General features: G+C 40.7%; 1 long non-coding RNA gene across 1 annotated transcript; it reads right to left on the reverse strand.

Annotated features, from left to right (window-relative positions):
• Positions 1-2,841: 2,841 nt before the first annotated feature.
• On the reverse strand, positions 2,842-7,379 carry LOC133535656 (uncharacterized). Its single transcript, XR_009802279.1, has 5 exons — positions 7,058-7,379; positions 6,609-6,691; positions 6,436-6,505; positions 4,567-4,741; positions 2,842-3,275 (listed from the first exon to the last, which is right to left on the reverse strand). It is a non-coding gene; the product is annotated as an uncharacterized LOC133535656 (long non-coding RNA).
• Between the last annotated feature and the right edge of the window lie 8,649 nt (positions 7,380-16,028).

Here is a 16,028-nt window from a genome sequence, read left to right on the forward strand (position 1 = left end):
CACCGTTCCCTGAGGTGCTCCGGTGCTGCTGATCACAGTGTCAGACGTGATGTCCTTCAGTCTGACGTACTGTGGCCTGTCGGTGAGGTAGTTCGAAATCCAGGCAACCAGGCAGGGGTCTACTCGCATTTTGTAGAGCTTGTCCTGAAGGAGGCGGGGCTGGATGGTATTAAAGGCACTCGAGAAGTCCAGGAACAGGATCCTCACAGTGCCATTTCCCTTATCCAGGTGTGAGTGGGCTCGATGCAGCAGGTAAAGGATAGCATTCTCCACACCAACGCCTTCCTGGTACGCAAACTACAGGCTGTCCTGGGCATGTTGCACCTGTGGTCTGAGGAGGCTGAGAAAGAAGTGAATTATATTTATAAGAGCCGCTCCAATGTCTTCATTAGATGAGAGGTGAGCGCCACTGGTTTGTAGTCATTCAGCTCACTGGGGCAGTTCTTTTTGGGAACTGGAACGATGCATGACGTCTTCCAGAGGGTGGGCACTCTTCCCAGCTGCAGGCTGAGGTTGAAGACCCTTTGAAGTGGTTCACTCAGTTCTGCAGCACAGGTCTTCAGGAGTCGGGGGCACAGCTTGTCTGGGCCTGCTGCTCTCCTTGGCTGTAGCTTCCTCAATTGACCTCTGACCTGGTCCGCAGAGATGACTGTCTGCGTAGAGGTGGTGGAGGGGGGTGCTGCCATGGCTGGGGGGGAGGTGCGTTGAGGGGAGCAGAAGAGGAGGTGGCTGTGATGGGGAGTGGGGAATGGAGAGGACACGGGCTGGTTAAACCGGTTAAAGAAGTTATTCAACTCATTGGCCCTCTCTATTGTCCCCACAATAGCTCTGGTCTGTGTCTTGTGGCCTGTGGTGGTTTTCACACCTTCCCAGACCTCCCTCATGTTGTTCTGCTGCAGCTTCTGCTCCAGCTTCTTCCTGTAGCTGTCCTTAGCCTCCCTCACGCGTCGTTTCACCTCCCGCTGTGCTGCTCTCATTGCCTCCCTGTCTCCACTCCTGAAGGCAGCTTTCTTCTTGTTGAGGACAGCTTTAACTTCTTGTGTTACCCAGGGTTTGTTATTAGGGTAGCACCGAACAGTCTTAGCGGGGAAGATCACGTCCACGCAGAAGTTGAGGTAATCTGTGAGACAGTGAGTAAGCCCATCAATGTCCTCACCCTGTGGAAGCAGCACGTCCCAGTCTGTGGTGTTGTAGCAGTCTCTGAGGGCATCTTCCAATTCAGGGGACCACTTCCTCACATAGCAAGTGTTAACAGGCTGTCGTTGGACCATGGGGGTGTATTTTGACCGCAAATGAACAAGATTGTGGTCAGACTTCCCTAGTGGGGGGAGGGGTGTGACCTTGTATGCATCCCTGACATTAGAATACAGTAGGTCAATTGTCCTGTTGTTTCTCGAGGGACAATCCACAGCCTGGTAAAAAGCAGCTAACGTTGAGTCCAAAGTAGCATGATTGAAGTCCCCAGAAATGATGAAAAAAGCCTCAGGATGTTTTGTCTGTAGCCTTGACGTGATGGTGTGGATCATCTCACATGCATTGGCAGCATCTGCCCTCGGGGGAATGTAAACACAGAGGGAGATCACGTGACTGAACTCCCTCGGCAGATAGTATGGCCGGAGGCTAACAGCTAGTAGCTCCAGGTCCGGGCAACACAAGACTTTCTTCACAGAGATGTGTCCTGGGTTACACCAGCGGTTGTTAACATATATGATGAGTCCCCCACCTTTTCTTTTCCCGCATGCTTTCGTGTCTCTGTCAGCTCTCACTGCGGTGAATCCCTGCAGGTCCACGTTAGCATCCGGTACCAGGTGGTTTAGCCATGTTTTCGTGAAGATGAGCAGGCTGCTCTCTCGATACGCACACTCTTTTTTTAGTCCATGAAGCTCATCGATCTTGTTCGGCAGCGAGTTCACATTCCCCATGATAATGGAAGGAATGGATGGTTTGTAGCGCCGTCGATTTTCCTCACGCTTAGCCTTTAGCTTAGCTCCCGCTTTGCATCCCCGAGGATTCTTCCTTAGCTCCGCTGGAATGCAGTGTCGAACATCAGTTCGCCCCATCATTTTCAGACTGAGGAGCTCCTCTCTCGAATAAGAAAGAAAGCTGCTTCCTGGTCTTTTAAAACTGCCAAAAGTATCCATTCACTGTAAGAAATTTCACCGTTTAATTACAGTAACCTACTGGCAGCTAATGGTTCCTGTATATAACTGTTTTTCTAAAGCACACATACTGTGATTTATCACTACAGTATATTACTGTAAAAAGTATCACACTACTGTGCTGTATCAAATTTACGCTTCACAGCATTATACTGTCATCTGTTTAGCAGCATTACACTGTTATTTTAGTGTATCTACTGTAATATGCATGACAGTTAATTACAGTAAAATAATTGTAAGCACTATAGACTGAGCTTTACAGTATAATGCCACAAGAAGTTAATGAGTTGAACTTTTAATTTTTCAAAATCAAAACCCCTGCAATCTGCTGGCATAAAAATGACTGGAGAAATGGCCTAGCAAGTTTATGCTTTTATTAACCAATTATTTTTAAGCGCATCAAACACATTCAATGTACATTTAGTGCATTCTTCTTTTTTCAGTGAAGCATTTTAACATTTAGAACAATGTTAAGCAACTTTAGCATCAGAACAGTCCATAGAACTAGATAATCAAAAGGAAAATGTCCATTTAGATATCCTCTTACCAGGACACACCCACACCCCCAAACATAGTGCCTCTGTTGTACCATCCGAGAGAGCACACACATTTTAAGTTAACATTTTAACATTTAAAACAATGTTAAGCAACTCCTGCAATCGGAACAAACGATGGCATCAGAGAACGTGGTTCCTACATCCGGATAACAATCAAAACGATCAAAATGAAATTGTCCATTTGGATATGATGTAAACATCCCCCCCACACACACCTCCATACATAGTGGCTCTGCTTCACCGTCAGAGAGGGCACACACATTTTCAAAGAACATTTTTAATATTTAGAACAAAACAAGTTGGGATCATGTGCAATAGAAACATTTGTAAAACAAAACTGAACCGCACAATTGACTAAACTAACAGAACATGACATACCCAGTGTTCAGTGGTCGGGCAACATAAAGCCCCACCAAAGTCTGTGAGAATTTTTATAAGGGTGGCTACGTGAGGATTTACAGTTGCTGCCTTTTTCTGGACCAGCTTCCCGGTCTTCTTGGACACAACCTTTCCCTGGCTAGCCTTTGTTCCCCTCTCAGGGTTAATGCCAATGAATCGCCTAAAAAACAGAGAAAGCATATAAGATATTCTGTTGTGATTGAAGATTACTTGCAGTCGATACAGAACTCCCCTCACATTGTTAATTTATGAATATGCACTGCACAAATATTCATATCAATTTTAGGATATACTGTATGTGAGCCTATACCATAACCACAGCTATAGATGAGTGAATGCTCTAAAACCCATTAAGACACATTCAGAGAGGAAGGCAATGCTAAAACCTCCCAAATCCCTCTCTCTATGTATTTCTCTCCGTTTATCTTTTGCCATCTTTTGATAGCACATTTATAACTCCTTCATTGGCAGACAAAACAACCATGTAATGACATTGTGTTTCTGGCATATTACTGCACAGGAGCATGCAACATGGATACTTCTTTGACACGTTTACATATTTACCTCTGCCTAGGAGGTTATGTTTTTGTTGATGTTAGTGGATCTGCAAAATTTGGAAACAGCTCAAACGGATTTTGATCATATATTCGCACAAGGTGGGTATCCAGATAAAGAACAGATTGTTAGATTTTGGTGGAGACCCGGATCACTGTCTGGTTCCAGTATTTTCTTTTTAAGGATTCTGTCAGAGACCCCACTGTTATAAGCTGGGATAGAGGCTAAGAGCCAGGAGTAGTCCCCAGCGCGCTAGAAAATAATTTCCTACCTAAGGTCATATCTGGACACACCAAAATATTGCTGCCAGTGACCCTATTGTGGTGGTCTGCACTCTTCACATGCTTTTCTAGTTTGTTATGTAGTGTTTTGGAAACTTACCTACTGTAATACAACTTAATCTGTTGTAATGCATGCCAAAAAAAAAAATAAAAGGCAGGGTATCAAAAGAGGGAGGGCAGAGACAGATCCATTCTCTTCACCTGGCTTTATGTCCATTTCAAAGCACAACCAGCCTCATTTTGGTAACCATGTTGGTCGACTGGATTGTTCAGATCGGTCGGAACAAGTTGCACAAAGATGAGGTAGCTGTGGTTTGAGATGTTGATATGTTTGACAGACTTAGGTCTGGTGGCCAAAAAGAATTATTCTAGATCAAAAAACATTTAGTGTGGTAATAATTCATTCACTCTGAATCCAGCATCACACTTTGGATGAACATGCCATCTTCAACTTGCTATAAAAAGAAACATTTGTAATAAGAAGGTCCACAAAAGAACAGAAGAGTCATTGATTTAAGGCACAACATTGGGGAAATGACAAGTGAAATTCCTGAACAGAGGTGAGAAAAGGGGCAAAATATCCTAACAGTATTTAACAGTATCAAGAGGATTTACCTTTGAACAAATTCCAATGTCCGAGCACCTTCATCTTGGTATTCCAAGTTGAACACATAGTAGGTGGCAAGAAGGGCAGCAAGCCCTTAGATGAAGCTAGGTTGGACGCCTTCGCAGATGACATCACCTTCCATGCTGATCATCTAACGTTTTATTGTGACTTTGTCACCAGCAACTGGAACAGTCAAGAAATGCAGTTTATGTTCATAAACAGTATCCAATATGGGTAGCATTTTAAAGGTATTTTGAATGGCCACCTTACACCCAAAAATATATCACTCTTTACTCTGTTTACATCTAGTCTCCCAAGCCAGTGTTTCTCAACCTTTTTTCAGTGATGTACCCCCTGTGGACAATTCTTTAATTCAAGTACCCCCTAATCAGAGCAAAGCATTTTTGGTTGAAAAACAGAGATAAAAAAGTAAAATATAGCACTTTGTCATCAGTTTCTGATTTATTAAATTGTATAACAGTGCAAAATATTGCTCATTTGTAGTGGTCTTTCTTGAACTGTTTGGAAAACAAAGATACAAAAAAAACAAAAAATGTGTTGAAAAATAAACAAGTGATTCAAGTAAAAATAAAAATTTCTACACATAGAAGTAATCATCAACTTAAAGGGCCCTCTTTGGGGATTGTAATAGAGATCCATCTGGATTCATGAACCTAATTCTAAACATTTCTTCACAAAAAAAGTAATCTTTAACATCAATATTTATGGAGCATGTCCACAAAAAAATCTAGCTGTCAACACTGAATATTGCATTGTTGCATTTCTTTTCTCAGTTTATGAACTTACATTCATATTTTGTTGAAGTATTATTCAATAAATACTGCAATGAGGTGGCGACTTGTCCAGGGTGTACCCGCCTTCCCCCCGATTGTAGCTGAGCTAAGCACCAGCACCCCCCGAGACCCCAAAGGGAATAAGCGGTAGGAAATGGATGGATGGATTATTCAATAAATATATTTATAAAGTATTTTTGAATTGTTGCTATTTTTAAAATATTTAAAGAAAAATCTCACATACCCTTTGGCATACCTTCAAGTACCCCCAGGGGTAAGCGCACCCCCATTTGAGAACCACTGTCCTAAAGCAGTGGTTCTCAAATGGGGGTACTTGAAGGTATGCCAAGAGGTATGTGAGATTTAAAAAAAAAAACATTCTAGAAATAGCAACAATTCAAAAATCGTTTATAAATATATTTATTGAATAATAATTCAACAAAATATAAATGTAAGTTCATAAACTGTGAAAATAAATGCAACAATTCAATATTCAGTGTTGACAGCTAGATTTTTTTTTGTGGACATGTTCCATAAATATTGTTTATGTTTAAAATATTATTTTTTTGTGAAGAAATGTTTAGAATGAAGTTGATGAATCCATATGGATCTCTATTACAATCCCCAAAGAGGGCACTTTAAGTTGATGATTACCTCTATGTGTAGAAATCTTTATTTATAATTGAATCACTTGTTTATTTTTCATCAAGTTTTTAGTTTTTTCTTTATCTCTTTTTCCCAAATAGTTCAAGAAAGACCACTACAAATGAGCAATATTTTGCACTGTTATACAATTGGAAACTGATGACATAGTGCTCTATTTTACTTCTTTATCTCTTTTTTTCAACCAAAAATGATTTGTTCTGATTAGGGGGTACTTGAATTAAAAAAAAAATCACAGGGGGGATACATCACTGAAAAAAGGTTAAGAACCGCTGTCCTAAGGTGTACTGCTGCAAATCATTACTTTCCAATGTTCGAAATGACAAAAACAACAATGATACAAATACATCTGCAGGAGAGCATAGTATACATATATTTAGGACAAACAGACATATGTTATGCGCTCCATGAGACACTTACCTAGCAGTATCAGTCGTGGACTGGTCGGGAGGGTCAGTGTCCACTCCACATCGCCTGCAGTGGCAGACATCTGTAGAAAAAATAGGTCACCATGATGACTTGTGACAAAATATAACATGGTAGTTTGGAGCATCATTTAATTAAAATTCAAGAATGCATAGTGCTAAACTTACATCTGCCAGGAGTATCAGTGCACCTCTTCTTTCATCAAAACAGGCCATCAACAGCTGGATGATATGAAGAGTCAACTCCCCATCTTCATCCACAGGAAGGGTAGACTGAGCATTATGGTTCATAGCTTTTTTTCTCAAATACAGCTATACCCATTCAGGGAAAGCACACTTAAACGAAGCATTGGGCATAAAACTATGACTTTGCATGTGTCTAACATACGCAAGCACATTGCTGCAAGTCGTAGCACATATGTTGCAAGTTAATATCTTTTTTTTTATAATCACGCTGACAAAAATGATGAAAACTTAGCTAGCTAGCACGCGGCGGTACATGTGATGCTGACTGTGACGCTATGTAATTTCGTACTTTATACATATATGTATACAAAGCAATTCTAACAGAAAATGACACATCAACGTACAAGTGACTTTGATTGCACGGTAATTACCTTGTTATCAAAAAGAGACCTTGTTATCAAAAAGAGACCAGTAGAATAGATGTAGCTCCGACGGCCAGGTGATCGTGTTGCTGGAGGTGGATCGTCCATCCATCAATACTTGGCAACTTCAGACTAGTTAAGATGTGCGGAATGATACTTGAATATCAATAAAAGGAGTGCCAGATCTTAATGCTCTAAAATTGATTTTCAAATCAAAATGTTGATACTTTGATAGTACATGTTTTGAGGTAAAAATATCAACAGCAACACAATGGGAAGTACAATTGAAATCTTGTATAAATGACACGGTTTAGTTGGAACTACTTTTTCTTCCGCCTGGGTACGTGTTATGCGTGAAAGCAGCAGACAGTGCGAAAAGAAGCTCGGTCTGACAATTGTGGGCGGACCCAAGAAACAAGTCTGAAAAATACTGTATTATACTGTAGGTTGTGCAGTAGCTTACTGTTGGTCAATATATTTTGTAAAATGCAACAAAAAAAACAGTACTTAACTGCATTTAAGAAGAACAGTATATAACTGTGATTTTTTTCTTGTATTTTTACAGTAATTTTTTACAGTGTTGGATATATACAGGGATTCACTGTCTTCAAGGAAAACATAAAAAGATAAAAGATAAAAGATAAAATATAAAATATACGTTTGTAAGATATAATAAATAATAATTATAATTAAAGATAAAATATAAGATAAAAGATAGGTTTAAAAGATGTATCACTACAGAGCTACTGGAGATGCAGCCGCCTTCCACAGCGCAAGCATCAACATCAACAATATGATTTGCCAAAGTGTCAGGACAGGACATGTTAAAAAATTTTAAAAAACATTACACCATGAACCACATACACTTGGCTTGAGGTCAGTGAACATAACCAGAATTACTCAATACATAGTGCGCCTTAAAACCCAGTGCGCGTTATAGTAAGAAAGATATAGTTTATTAATATTCCCTTCATATTTCTACCGCCTAACTATCATATAATTATTATGGTATATCATTAGGTATTACTGTAAATGGTAAGTATTAAACAGTGATGGGCAGTAACAAGTTATATGTTGCTAAGCTACGTAGCTTATCTACATTTTCCAGAAGCTTGGCAATAGCTTAGCTACCTTCTGAACGAGTAACGATTCCTGTAGCTTAGCTACTTTTAGACCCACCGTAGCTTACGTCAAAGCTATAAGCTACAAAAAGAGAAAATGGACTGTGAATCCAGGCCAAAAAATACAGAGAGAATACAATGACCTGGATGAATGAGAACATTCATACATACAGAGAAAATCCATGAAGATTGGTTGGTGTTCCAATGATGAATTACATTACAGACTGGCCAATCAGAGGCAAAATAAGGCGGGTCATCAAAACTAGGACTCAAAATCAAAACAGACTCGCACTCATGTCACATGACGATGAGGGATTCAAGAGACAGACGGACGCTTCAAGCTGACAACTCAAAAAAAAAACACTCCCACATATGACATTTTTCCTTTTGTGATGCAAGCAACATCCAGGAAACCCACCGTAATTACAAACCCCCTTTCCCTATGAGTTGGGAAATTGTGTTAGATGTAGATTTAAACGGAATACAATGATTTGCAAATTATTTTCAACCCATATTCAGTTGAATATGCTACAAAGACAACATAGTTGATGTTCACACCGATAAACTTTTTTTTTTGCAAATAATCATTAACTTTAGAATTTGATGCCAGAAACATATGGTAAAGAAGTTTGGAAAGGTGGCAATAAATACTGATAAAGTTGAGGAATGCTCATCAAACACTTATTGGGAGCATCCCACAGGTGTGCAAGCTAATTGGGAACAGGTGGGTGCCATGATTCGGTATAAAAAGAGTTTCCCAAAAAATCCTCAGTCTTTCACAAGAAAGGATGGGGCGAGGTACACCCCTTTGTCCACAACTGCGTGAACAAATAGTCAAACAGTTTAAGAACAACGTTTCTCAAAGTGCAATTGCAAGAAATTTAGGGATTTCAACATCTACGGTGCATAATATCATCAAAAGGTTCAGAGAATCTGGAGAAATCACTCCACTTAAGTGGCGTGGCCGGAAACCAACATTGAATGACCATGACCTTCGATCCCTCTAATGGTAATGTAGCAAAAACCAACACCAATCCCTAAAGGATATCACCACGTGGGCTCAAGAACACTTCAGAAAACCACTGTCACTAAATACAGTTCGTCGCTACATCTGTAAGTGCAAGTTAAAGCTCTATTATGCAAAGCGAAAGCCATTTATTAACAACATCCAGAAACGCCGCCAGCGTCCCTGGGCCCGAGATCATCTAAGATGGACTGATGCAAAGTGGAAAAGTCTTCTGTGGTCTGAAGAGTCCACATTTCAAATTGTTTTTGGAAATATTCCACATCGTGTCATCCGGACCAAAGGGGAAGCAAACCATCTAGACTGTTATCTACGGAAAGTGCAAAAGCCAGCATCTGTGATGGTATGGGGGTGCATTAGTGCCCTAGGCATCAGTCCATCTTAGATGATCTCGGACCCAGAGAAGCCGGTTGCGTTTCTGGATGTTGTTGATAAATGGCTTTCGCTTTGCATAGTAGAGCTTTAACTTGCACTTACAGGTGTAGCGACAAACTGTATTTAGTGACAGTGGTTTTCTGAAGTGTTCCTGAGCCCATGTGGTAATATAATTTCGAGATTGATGTCGGTTTTTGATATAGTCCCGTCTGAGGGATCTAAGGTCACGGTCATTCAATGTTGGTTTCCGGCCATGCCGCTTACATGGAGTGATTTCTCCAGATTCTCTGAACCATTTGATGATATTATGGACCGTAGTTGTTGAAATCCCTAAATTCCTTGCAATTGCACTTTGAGAAACGTTGTTCTTAAACTGTTTGACTATTTGCTCACGCAGGACAAAGGGGTGTACCTTACCCCATCCTTTCTTGTGAAAGACTGAGGATTTTTTGAGAAGCTATTTTTATACCCAATTATGGCACCCACCTGTTCCCAATTAGCCTGCACACCTGTGGGATGTTCCAAATGAGTGTTTGATGAGCATTCCTCAACTTTGTCAGTTTTTATTGACACCTTTCCCAACTTCTTTGTCACATGTTACTGGCATCAAATTCTAAAGTTAATGATTATTTGCAACAACAAAAAAAGTTAATCAGTTTGAACATCAACTATGTTGTTTTTGTAGCATATTCAACTGAATATGGGTTGAAAATTATTTGCAAATCATTGTAATCTGTTTATATTTACATCTAACACAATTTCCAAACTCATATGGAAACAGAGTTTGTACATATAGTGGGGGGCACCCCGAGAGGTATTTGTAGGGTGACCGCAGCTAAATGACAGATAGTTAATAGTCATGGACCCTTAATGGGTCCATTTGTATACTCTCAGTTACATTACCTTAGATATTATACATGTGGGCCCATAGATAGATGTCGTTTAAGGTAGCTTTGATGTGGCAAGCTACTTTAGCTTGCTAAATTTCTCCGGCGGTAGCTTCCCCTGTAGTTTAGTTACATTTAATTGAGTTTAAATGTTAGAATAATTATATATAAGTTATCACACAACTCTTATGCTTAAAGGCACATAATCCTCCACTGCAAGTTAGGAGTGCCTCGCTGCTGCTGTTTGTCTTACAGCCTGCTAAAAGCCATGGACGGACTTCGAGTAGCTCAACGCAGACAAAGCGAAGACAGGTCGAAATCACGGGTGTCAGCTCATTTCCAATCTGAATCACGTAGTGTCTACTGGAGTTGCTTACATAATATGTGACCCCTCTTTCGAGAAGCAGCTTCAGCGATGTCACTAGGGAACTCCTGAATAAAATGGGACAGCGGGGACTGTACCTCAGAGCGTGGTGGGAGACTGTAACTGAGTGTGCAGCCCCATACGATTCCCCTCATGAGCAAAATTCAAATTTGTCTCTGCTTGATTCCTTGCTTCTTGTCCTGTTAAATAGGTAGTTCTGTGCTCAAACCTGACCGTAACTTGTAGTTATCTTACTACATTTTCCATGTATCTTTCCCATCACTGATATTGAAGTAGAACACAGGTACCAGATCACACAAGTGTATGAGGAATTTACGAGCAACTCTCATCAAGATAAACCAACACCGGAGCTGTTACCATTGAAACCAATGTCAAATGGGACAAGGACAACCCTTTGGAAAAGCACATCAGTCTTTGGAGAGGATAGGACAGATATTTTTCCAGGAGCCATAGGTGGTGGGATGTCTCCTTTTTCCTACTTATGGGCATGAGAGAATTATTTGTCTTTGCTGCAAACAAGCATACTGTAAAATACATCTAAGACAGTGAATCTAAAAACTTGGTGAGCTTTATTAAAGATTAAAAATTGAGCTTGAGGGGGGAAAGATCTCCTCACTTCAAAACATATTATTGTTTGCAATCATCAAGTTAACTTTGCCTGGGGTTTTGTAACGTCCAACCCGAAAGAGCTATCCCGTACGTTATCTGCTCTTTCTACCAGCTCCTTGGAAGTCTCAAAGTGGACAGACACGCCTTTTGTAGACAACGTTGAATATTTGTCTAAAAAAAAATAAAAAAAAATAAAAAATTCCTATCCCTTAGCAGAGGGGTTGCCAACCCGTTGATCGCAATCGACCAGTCAATCTTTCGAACCCTATCAGTCGATCAGGAAAATATTAGAGAGAAAAAAATTACTAATATGACCTACCCGCCTCTCTCTCTGCAACCCTGCATCCCGCTGCTCTCGGCCACACACACCAAGCACGGCAGCACACTTCAGCTGCTCGACTCATAAACATGCATGGCATGCATGACGTGCACAAAAATGATCCAGCTGAAACAATGCAATAAGGCTGATTGTATCAGCGCATTTGACATTTTTTTTAGCATCTTCCTGCATGCAAGGACTTGCATTTTGGGGACGCATCATTTGAAACTTTCTGGGCAGCAATCAACCGGCTTCCTCTCTCCAGCAATGCGGTGCTCTGCTGGAAGTTCTTCCAGGTCTTCCACAAACTGTAAGGTGACATAAAGGCGAGCAGCTGGTCGGAACTGAGCCCTCTGTCATCATCATCATCATCACTCGACTGCAACAGAACATGCCAAATACTAGTCTGTGAATATTGCTCCAAAGTACATATTTTGTGTTGATTTATATTTATATTTATTGACACGTGCAAAGGCAGTAATTTATGATGAAACAAGGCGGCAGCTAAAGAAGGACTTTCCTGTTTATCCCATCTTTATCACAAAAGAACAGGTGAACAGCTGATTGTACTTCGTCCGGCACTGACGTAAGATGACTTGCTTCACATATGAGACCACAGGATGAACAAATAAACAAACCCCGTTTCCATATGATTTGGGAAATTGTGTTGGATGTAAATATAAACGGAATACAACAGTGTTGTTTTGGGTGCTTGTCTATGCATGGTGCAATCATGTGTGCACAATATATATGGTTGGTTGTTTTTTGTTTGTGTACCCCGCCTTCCCCCCCCCTGACCCCAAAGGGAATATGCGGCAGAAAATGGATGAATGGATGTTTGTTTTGCTTTTGTGGCTGTATGAAGTGGCTGTTTTTTTAATGTCTTTAATGTCCCTTGTGTTCTTTGATTTTTCCCTCTTAAACACATGTTTATGTGTGCTATGGTTTTGAGGGGTTTTTTCCTTGGCCTCTGGACCCCCTCTCCAGGGGCCCAGGCTTATACTGAATATTTATTTGTTTTTAAATATTAAAAGGTATATCCTGTTCTGTCTCTCTGTAATGCTTGTCTAATCTTGAATGGGATTGTGCTGAAAATCTAAATTTTCCCTCCGGGATTAATGAAGTACTTCTGATTCTGTTTCTGTTAAACAACTAGCTTTTACAGCAAGGGTGCTCAAAGTACTGCACAGGGGTCATCTGTGGCTTGTGAATCATTGGCCCTAGAGCACATTACAAAAAACACCAGCAAAAATTTGGAAAACAAGAAGAAGCACAATGAGTAAAAAACTAAATTTTGACATCATCCAATAATAAAACCGCAAAGCTCTGTCTTTAAAAAACAACAAAAAACTAATTGTTTAATAATACCAAATATATATATGTACAGTTGGCGCAGGGGTAGATCTGGCTGAGACCAGGATCTTGGGCTCGAAAAGGTTGGTGACCATGGCCTCAGCATATAAGTATGTTGCCCATCACACATGAAGGCACACAAAAACAATTAACTATATCTTTTTATGAGACTATTTCAATAAAAATTACATGTCATGTTCAGACGCCCCCTCCACGACAACAATATTGCGAGTAAATTGCCGACGTCTGGGAAAAACAATAATGAATAATTGTGATATCAATATTGACACAAATAATGGTGATGACTATTTTCATGATTGTGCAGCCCTAGTTCTACACAGCAGGTGTTGATGGGCGAGATGTAGTACGTGTTGTATTGTGTACATGGCGTTTACGATGTCAGCAAAGCAAGCCATTAATGATTGGAAAAGGTTATGATGTGAAAAGTGCTTACAAAATGTGTGTCATGAGGAGCCGTGTGGAAATTCAAAAAATTTAAAAGCCGCACTTATAGCTGGGGGTCAAAGTGCAGATGAATAAGAGGGATTGTTGAAGGAGTCCCCTGTTTGCTTTCATGTCTGCGCTGCTGCTTTGCAGCATGTGTCACGCCAAATGCTCCAGATTCCTCCGGATTATCTGAGTGTCTGCGCTGGGTAAATGTGCTTTGCTCTGATTCATGTTCATGCTACATTCCGTATCTTACAGTCTGGATATTTTGTATTTTGTAGACCATTATAATAGACTGTGATCAAGTTTAATGCCCCAGGTTCCTAACTGTGTTACCGGGGGTAACCTACATTTAAAACCATCTAGAGTTGGATCATTTGAAAACTTGCCTTTGAGGTACTGTCAGTCAAAGATTATAATTTAGTGTTGTATGACTTTATTGGTAAGAAGTTCAAAGTCATCCAGCTCTTGATGTCTTTAAAACATGTCTGGAGTTGAAATAGCTGATTAGTTTCATTGCTATATTACATTTTTTCATTTGCATAACATAGGAAACCAGCATGCAATGTGCTGATTAAAGTTCATATAACAAACCCTGTTTCCATATGAGTTGCGAAATTGTGTTAGATGTAATTATAAACGGAATACAATGATTTGCAAATCCTTTTCAACCCAAATTCAATTCAATGCACTACTAAGACAAGATATTTGATGTTCAAACTCATAAACGTTGTTTTTTTTGCAAATAATAATTAACTTAGAATTTCATGGCTGCAACACGTGCCAAAGTAGTTGGGAAAGGGCATGTTCACCATTGTGTTACATCACCTTTTCTTTTAACAAAACTCAATACTGTTTTTATTTACCTCTGAAACAATTTCCCAACTCAAATGGAAACAGGTTTTGTATATCAGAAAGTCAGCAAGTTCAATACAAAAAAAACCAAAATATCTTTATGCACAATATCTACTTACAAATGTGTGACGTTGTTGCCGCTTGTTGCCGACAGGAAAACAATGACTCAAACATTTGCTCAGCACAGAACATTAATTCTTGTCAAAAGTCAGTCTTTTGCAATTTATTTCAATTTTTTTTCCATGGTTGAATGAGTCGTCTTCTTCTACTCACCCTACTGCTGCCTGATTGTGACACATAAGCCTTGTTGTTGCACCCTGCGGAGTGGCGGGGGTACTGTATGCCTACTCTATCCCAGTTTAAATGGTTTCATCAAACTTATTTGGATGATGTTCGGCGGGCCAAATTAAAAGCTTTGGTGGGCCAGACATGCAAGTTGAAGGTGGGTATAGTTCTTTTTCTGGTCTGAAAAACAATAATGTATGCAACATTTTAACCAAAGCACCACCATTATATGTTCTATAGACCAAAAACGTTTTTAAATCTCGAAAAAAAATCGAACTATGATCCAAATCTGAGTCCATGGTTCTCGCCTGGAAAAGAGTGGAGTGCCATCACTGGGTTGGGGAAGAGATCTTACCCCACGTGGAGGAGATCAAGTACCTCAGAGTCTTGTTCATGAGTGAGGGAAGACTGGATCGTGAGATCGACAGGCGGATTGGTGCGGCGTCTTCAATAATGCGGACGCTGTATCGACCCGCTGTGGTGAAGGAGTAGCTGAGCCGGAAGACAAAGCTCACCTCTGGTCATGAGCTTTTAGGTTACGACCGAAAGGACAAGATCACGGGTACAAGCTGCCGAAATGAGCTTCCTCCGCCGGGTGGCGGGGCTTTCTCTTAAAGATAGGGTGAGAAGCTCTGTCATCCGGGAGGAGCTCAAAGTAAAGCCGCTGCTCCTCGACATCGGGAGGAGCTAGATGAGGTGGTTCGGGCATCTTGTCAGGATGCCACCCGAACTAGGGAGGTGTTTAGGGCACATCCTACTGGTCATAGGCCACGGGGAAGACTCAGGACACGTTGGGGAGACTATGTTTACCAGCTAGCATGGGAACGCCTCGGGATCCCCTGGCAGGAGCTGGACGAAGTGGCTGGGGAGAGGGAGGTCTGGGCTTCTCTGCAAAGGTTGCTGCCCCTGCAACCCAACCTTGGATAAGCGGAAGTAGATGGATGGATATGATCCATTTATTGCTACAAAGACTGTTATCAGGCGCAATGCTAAGTGGAGATGAAGTCCATTGATTTACTTTATTTTCCACTCCATCAGCGCCACATAACATTGGTGAGCCTTTGGCAGAACGATGTGGAATGACAACGTGGGACACGCAATGCTTACAATGCAAAAAACGGTCCCAGCTGTGACTGTCAGGTTTACCATATTTTAGAGAGCAACCTACACCCGTGGTTTTAGCACATGGAACCCCAGTTCTAACTTAGATGAATTACCCAGACTACCATGAAGTATTTACCTGTAGTGGTCGTGTTGTGGTGACCATAGCAACGACGCTTAGAGTGAGTACTTTAATCTACAGTAGAACACACACAAGGC

The sequence above is a fragment of the Nerophis ophidion genome, linkage group LG16 (assembly GCF_033978795.1).
Source record: "Nerophis ophidion isolate RoL-2023_Sa linkage group LG16, RoL_Noph_v1.0, whole genome shotgun sequence".
In the NCBI taxonomy this organism is placed as follows: Eukaryota; Metazoa; Chordata; class Actinopteri; order Syngnathiformes; family Syngnathidae; genus Nerophis; species Nerophis ophidion.